Source organism: Zea mays, chromosome 2 (genome assembly GCF_902167145.1).
Source record: "Zea mays cultivar B73 chromosome 2, Zm-B73-REFERENCE-NAM-5.0, whole genome shotgun sequence".
Taxonomy (NCBI): Eukaryota; Viridiplantae; Streptophyta; class Magnoliopsida; order Poales; family Poaceae; genus Zea; species Zea mays.
The window spans coordinates 203,031,899-203,039,558 of record NC_050097.1 but is presented as its reverse complement, the minus strand read 5'-3'; positions in this window follow the sequence as shown (position 1 = coordinate 203,039,558).

Here is a 7,660-nt window from a genome sequence, read left to right as displayed (position 1 = left end):
TGAACATTGTTTTGCTCTCTGTTCAAAACAACCTTCTGAATACATTACACATTCAAATGTCTACATTCTAGGACATTTTCTACCGGATAAAATACAGTTAGATTTTCCAGTAACATTAACTAGGACTGTGATTTTTTTTTGAACTGATCCAATCTTGTCGTGCCCATTTTTTGAACCTCAATCTCCATGGGGTTTTAATACATTTCCGTAGAACCAACGGTTAGAATTGAGAATGTTAGTAACATGTTTTTAAGTTTCATTAAGTAGGACCTTACTCTCCTATCGGTATTCTGTCAAAGAGAAGTACACTTATTGGATTTTAAGATACAAAGAGAAGTATGTGTTAGTCTATGCTAATTTATTTTGCTTATCATAATCTTATTTTCTACTTAATGAATTCACACATCCTAATAGTTTAATTATTAGCTAAAACTAATTTGGGATCTAACTTCATTTGTTTTCTTGGCAATTTTTCAAACTGGGTGGACATGATGATAAGAAGGTGATGATTCCTACTATAATAACTTTGCGAGACATGTTTACTCATGCTGAGTTGAGAGTAAGTAGTTGAACTATGCTTGATGTTGCCTTTAATATGCACTCTTTTGATCCCAGAGACTGGGCATACTTGTACTTGTTTGCACATTAGATTATTTCAGATTGCTCTCACGAGGCTCATGTTTCATAGAAACTTTTTTCATTGTGTATGCTAATTTATATGAACATCACTTTCATTCTCATACTAGAATAGTTTCTGAAATCAATGTTATAAAATCAATCTAGTCTGTGTTTCCTGTGTGTGTCCATTGAAAATAACACAATACCTGTGATTCTTACACAACTGTCTCATGATTCTTTTGACAGATTACTACAGGCAAGCGATTGCCAGATCTGGATTTGTGGAGCCAACACCTATCTGTTAAAATTTCTAGATTTCACAAATCACAAGAGAGTTCTAGAGAGTTCGAGCTGAGCAGAGATCCCGGTACTGCTGGCCAGTGGCCACACAGGTAATATATTCAATCCCTTCCCATTGAAACTACACTATTTTTTACTGCATTAGTTAAGAAAGCATACATGTACAATAGATATGCAATATGCAGCAATAGATATAACAAAAGATCTAACAAGTATGGAAACAAACTAAATAAGCATGCCTCAATATAGTAATCGCACAGTTGAGCACCACTTGCTCATAGACATAACACAATGCATATATATGATATAAAATCGATAAAAACATGTAATGGGGCCATCCAATCAGGAGACTTTCAAAAACACTAGGATAGTCAAGTGAGTTGGAGAAAACATTAAATATATATAACAAGTTTCCCAAGCCACATTGGTTGCCTTGCATTAGATGTTATTTTCCAATTTGAAGTCGGTGCATTTTTGTTGACAATTCTTTCTCTTTTAATTTCATTTTTCTATATTATTGTGAATTACTAAACCTTGGTGATAGGCCAGAGCAACTTATTGTGACAGAGATTGCAGTGCCACCTGTTTCTATATGGCCTTCTGTTGTTGTTGGTAATAATAGAACAGGGTTTGCTTTCTGTTTCTTAAGAGCTATTGTGCTTATCCTCATTTTTGTTTGGTGATTCAGAATAGCAGAATAACCTTGTGATCATGAATTGCAGTGCCACCTGAGCTCGCCCACGCTATGCATGGAAGGAGCGGTCGCAAAGCTCGCCCCAAATCTGCTTTGCCCCCGCCCCGGCTCTCAATCCTGCCATCCTCCAATCCGCCGATACCAGCACCCTTCAACCGGCCAATCAGCCCAAATCGACACCGCTCCATGGATACTGAGAAAGGTTTCCATCGACGACATGACCTATTTGATAACATGTCAAGCTGGACACCACACCAAACCCCATCCTTCTCTACTCTCGCCTAGGAAGACTACAGTCAGGTACGATGATGCAGTGTATGTAGTTGACAAGCCAGTGTATGTATTTGAAACTTCTACTGTGTGCTACTGGTATCCTAGGTTTTTTATCAGTTGCATTTTTAACCGATGTAAGATTAAGCAACTGATAATTAGAGGTGTCGGGGACCATAATTAGGGGTACCCTCAAGGCGCCTAATTCTCAGCTGGTAACCCCCATCAGCATAAAGCTGCAAAGGCCTGATGGGTGCGATTAAGTCAGGGATCAGTCCATACGAGTGACTCGATCACGCTTCGCCCGAGCCTAGCCTCGGCCAAGGACAGCCGACCTCGAGGGACTTCCGTCTCGCCCGAGGCCCCCCTTTTAACGGCGGACACATCTCCGGCTCGCCCGAGGCCTTGGCTTCGCTAAGAAGCAACCCTAACTAAATCGCCGCACCGACTGACCGAGTTGCAGGAGCATTTAACGCAAAGGTGGCCTGACACCTTTATCCTGACGCGCGCCCCCGGCAGAGCCGAAGTGACCGTCGTCACTCCGCCTCTCCACTGACCGGTCTGACAGAAGGACAGCGCCGCCTGCGCCACTCCGACTGCAGTGCCACTCGACAGAGTGAGTCTGACAGGCAGTCAGGCCTTGACAAAGGCGCCATAGGAAACTCCGCTCCGCCCGACCCAGGGCTCGGACTCGGGCTAAGACCCGGGAGACGGCGAACTCCGCTCCGCCCGACCCCAGGGCTCGGACTCGGGGTAAGACCCGGAAGACGGCGAAGTCCGCTCCGCCCGACCCAGGGCTCGGACTCGGGCTAAGACCCGGAAGACGGCGAACTCCGCTCCGCCCGACCCCAGGGCTCGGACTCGGGCTAAGACCCGAAAGACGACGAACTCCGCTCCGCCCGACCCAGGGCTCGGACTCGGGCTAAGACCCGGAAGACGGCGAACTCCGCTCCGCCCGACCCCAGGGCTCGGACTCGGGCTCAGCCCCAGAAGACGACGAAACTCCGCTTCGCCCGACCCCAGGGCTCGGACTCCGCCCTGGCCTCTGCCGAACGATCTCCGCCTCGCCCGACCCGGGGGCTCGGGCTCGGGCTCGGGCTCGGCCTCGGCCACGGAAGACATACTCGACCTCGGCTTCGGAGGAGCCCCCACGTCGCCCGACCTAGGGCACAGGCCCGCCACGTCAACAAGAAGCGCCATCATCACCCTACCCCGAGCCGACTCGGATCACGGAGAACAAGACCGACGTCCCATCTGGCTAGCTCCGCCAGATGGGCAATGATGGCGCCCCACAAGCTCTGTGACGACGGCGGCTCTCAGCTCTCTTACGGAAGCAGGGCGACGTCAGCAAGGACTCGACCGCTCCGACAGCTGTCCCTCCGCCAGGCTCCGTTGCTCCTCCGACAGCCACGACATCACGCCAGCAGGGTGCCAAGATCTCTCCGGCTGCCACATTGGCATGTACTTAGGGCGCTAGCTCTCCCTCCGCTAGACACGTAGCACTCTGCTACACCCCCCATTGTACACCTGGATCCTCTCCTTACGACTATAAAAGGAAGGATTAGGGCCTTCTTAGAAAAGGTTGGCCGCGCGGGGACGAGGACGGGACAGGCGCTCTCTTGGGGCCGCTCGCTTCCCTCACCCGCGTGGACGCTTGTAACCCCCTACTGCAAGCGCACCCGACCTGGGCGCGGGACGAACACGAAGGCCGCGGGATCTCCACCTCTCTAACACCCGTCTCCGGCCACCTCGCTTCTCCCCCCTTCGCGCTCGCCCACGCGCTCGACCCATCTGGGCTGGGGCACGCGGCACACTCACTCGTCGGCTCGGGGACCCCCCGGTCTCGAAACGCCGACAGTTGGCGCGCCAGGTAGGGGCCTGCTGCGTGCTGACGAACAGCTTCCCGTCAAGCTCCAGATGGGCAGTCTCCAGCAACCTCTCCGGCCCGGGACGGTTCTCCGTTTCGGGAGTCTTGAGTTCATGTCCTTCGACGGCAGCTACGACATGATACTCCTTCCGCCGCCGCGCGACAACGACAATGGCGGCCGACATCCCGCCCGCCGGCGGCGGAACCGGCGACGTCTTCCCCGCGCGGAGGAAGAACAACATTCGAGCTCGCCCCGTCCTCTCCCCCGCCAACGGAGGAGGAGGCGGGGCAACCAAGGCCAAGCGGGAGGCCGCGCTTCGTCGGCTGTCAAGCGAATCGACGTCCCCAGCGCCCCGACGGAAGGCACGCCGGGCGTCGACCTCGCGTTCGAGACGAAGGCGAGCGCCGCCCCCCCGCGACGCGCCAATCCCGAGCAAGTGGACGACGCTGGCGCACTCGCGGAGAGCTTGCAGGACGTCGCCCTCGTACCTGAGATGACGGTGCAACCAGTCCCCGATGCGACTACGTCACTCCGCGTCGACCAAAAGGTACTGACTAATTCCCATCCTACGTCTTTTCGACTCGGCCTCAACCCGCCAAACGACCTCACCTTGGCGGGCGCTCTCATTGAGGCGAGTGCAACCCCACTGGGGTTTCGTATGCGGTCGCCTTGGGACCGGTTGACGGACGTCACGACCTACGGGCCCTCTAGGTCCGAGGAAGATGACGATCCCAGCATCTGTTGGGATTTCTCTGGATTTGGCAACCCCAGTGCCATGCGGGACTTCATGACCGTATGTGACTACTGCCTCTCCGACTGTTCCGACGGAAGCCGCAGCCTTGACGACGAGGACTGCGGCCCAAGCCGCGAATGTTTCCACGTCGAGCTAGGGGATCCCTCCGAAGGCAACCATCTTGGCATGCCGGAGGACGGTGATTTCCCTAGGCCAGTGCCTCGCGCCGACATCCCGCGGGAGCTAGCTGTGGTCCCCGTTCTGGCGGAGGGGTCACGACCCACAGCTCAAGCAAGTCCGTGGGGCGCAGGCCAGGCTCGACGAGGGAACAGGAGCGCTTGAGACGATCCGCCGGGACGTCGGGCAGGTATGGGCGGGCCAACCCCCGGCCGGAGAAATACGTCACCTGCCCCAGGGTCTCCAGCACCGTGTCGCCAACGATGTCAGGGTCAGGCCGCCGCCCGCATCCAGCGGGGTTGGTCAGAACCTGGCAGCCGCAGCGATGCTCCTCCGCGCGATGCCGGAGCCATCAACCACCGAGGGTCGGCGATTCCAGGGAGAGCTCAAGAATCTCCTGGAAGGCGTTGCGGCCCGACGGGCTGAGAGCACTGCCTCCCGAAGGCAGGGATATCCCTCGGAACCTCACGCCGCGACTTCCCGATTCATGCGGGAAGCCTCGGTCTACACCGGGCGCACGCGCAACACCACGCCTGCGGCCCCGGGCCACCTCGGCAACGAGCACCACCGTCGCGACCATCGGGCCCACCTCGACGAAAGGGTGCACCGAGGCTACCACCCCAGGCGTGGGGGACGCTACGACAGCGGGGAGGATCGGAGTCCCTCGCCCAAACCACCCGGTCCGCAGGCCTTCAGTCGGGCCATCCGACGGGCGCCGTTCCCGACCCGGTTCCGACCCCCGACTACTATCACGAAGTACTCGGGGGAAACGAGACCGGAACTGTGGCTCGCGGACTACCGCCTGGCCTGCCAACTGGGAGGAACGGACGACGACAACCTCATCATCCGTAATCTTCCCCTGTTCCTCTCCGACACTGCTCGTGCCTGGTTGGAGCACCTGCCTCCGGGGCAGATCTCCAACTGGGACGACTTGGTCCAAGCCTTCGCCGGCAATTTCCAGGGCACGTACATGCGCCCCGGGAATTCCTGGGACCTCCGGAGCTGCCGGCAACAGCCGGGAGAGTCTCTCCGGGACTACATCCGGCGATTCTCGAAGCAGCGCACCGAGCTGCCCAACATCACCGACTCGGATGTCATCGGCGCGTTCCTCGCCGGCACCACCTGCCGCGACCTGGTGAGTAAGTTGGGTCGCAAGACCCCCACCAGGGCGAGCGAGCTGATGGACATCGCCACCAAGTTCGCCTCTGGCCAGGAGGCGGTCGAGGCTATCTTCCGAAAGAACAAGCAGCCCCAGGGCCGCCCATCGGAAGAGGCTCCCGAGGCGTCTACTCCGCGCGGCGCCAAAAAGAAAGGCAAGAAGAAGTCGCAATCGAAACGCGACGCCGCTGACGCGGACCTTGTCGCCGCCGCCGAGTACAAGAACCCTCGGAAGCCCCTCGGAGGTGCTAACCTCTTCGACAAGATGCTCAAGGAGCCGTGCCCCTACCATCAGGGGCCCGTCAAGCACACCCTCGAGGAGTGCGTCATGCTTCGGCGCCACTTCCACAGGGCCGGGCCACCCGCAGAGGGTGGCAGGGCCCGCGACGACGGCAAGAACGAAGATCACCAAGCAGGAGAGTTCCCCGAGGTCCGCGACTGCTTCATGATCTACGGTGGGCATGCGGCAAATGCCTCGGCTCGGCATCGCAAGCAAGAGCGCCGGGAGGTCTGCTCGGTGAAGGTGGCGGCGCCAGTCTACCTAGACTGGTCCGACAAGCCCATCACCTTCGACCAGGCTGATCACCCCGACCACGTGCCGAGCCCGGGGAAATACCCGCTCGTCGTCGACCCCATCATCGGCGACGTCAGGCTCACCAAGGTCCTGATGGATGGGGGCAGCTGCCTCAACATCATCTACGCCGAGACCCTCAAGCTCCTGCGCGTCGATCTGTCCTCCGTCCGGGCAGGCGCTGCGCCGTTCCACGGGATCATCCCTGGGAAGCGCGTCCAGCCCCTCGGACGACTCAACCTTCCCGTCTGCTTCGGAACGCCCTCCAACTTCCGAAGGGAGACCCTGACGTTCGAGGTGGTCGGGTTCCGTGGAACCTACCACGCGGTACTGGGGAGGCCATGCTACGCGAAGTTCATGATCGTCCCCAACTACACCTACCTGAAGCTCAAGATGCCGGGCCCCAACGGGGTCATCACCGTCGGCCCCACGTACAAACACGCGTTCGAATGCGACGTGGAGTGCGTGGAGTACGCCGAGGCCCTCGCCGAGTCCGAGGCCCTCATCGCCGACCTGGAGAACCTCTCCAAAGAGGTGCCAGACGTGAAGCGTCATGTCGGCAACTTCGAGCCAGCGGAGACGGTCAAGGCCGTCCCTCTCGACCCCAGTGGCGACACCTCCAAGCAGATCCGGATTGGTTCCGGGCTCGACCCCAAATAGGAAGCAGTGCTCGTCGACTTTCTCCGCGCAAACGCCGACGTCTTTGCGTGGAGTCCCTCGGACATGCCCGGCATACCGAGGGATGTCGCCGAGCACTCGCTGGATATTCGGGCCGGAGCCCGACCCGTCAGGCAGCCTCTGCGCCGATTCGACGAGGAGAAGCGCAGAGTGATAGGCGAGGAGATCCACAAGCTAATGGCAGCAGGGTTCATCAAAGAGGTATTCCATCCCGAATGGCTTGCCAACCCTGTGCTTGTGAGGAAGAAAGGGGGGAAATGGCGGATGTGTGTAGACTACACTGGTCTCAACAAAGCATGTCCGAAGGTTCCCTACCCTCTGCCTCGCATTGATCAAATCGTGGATTCCACTGCTGGGTGCGAAACCCTGTCCTTCCTCGATGCCTACTCAGGGTATCACCAGATCCGGATGAAAGAGTCCGACCAACTCGCGACTTCTTTCATCACGCCGTTCGGCATGTACTGCTATGTCACAATGCCGTTCGGTTTGAGGAATGCGGGCGCGACGTACCAGCGGTGCATGAACCATGTGTTCGGCGAACACATCGGTCGCACAGTCGAGGCCTACATCAATGACATCGTAGTCAAGACAAG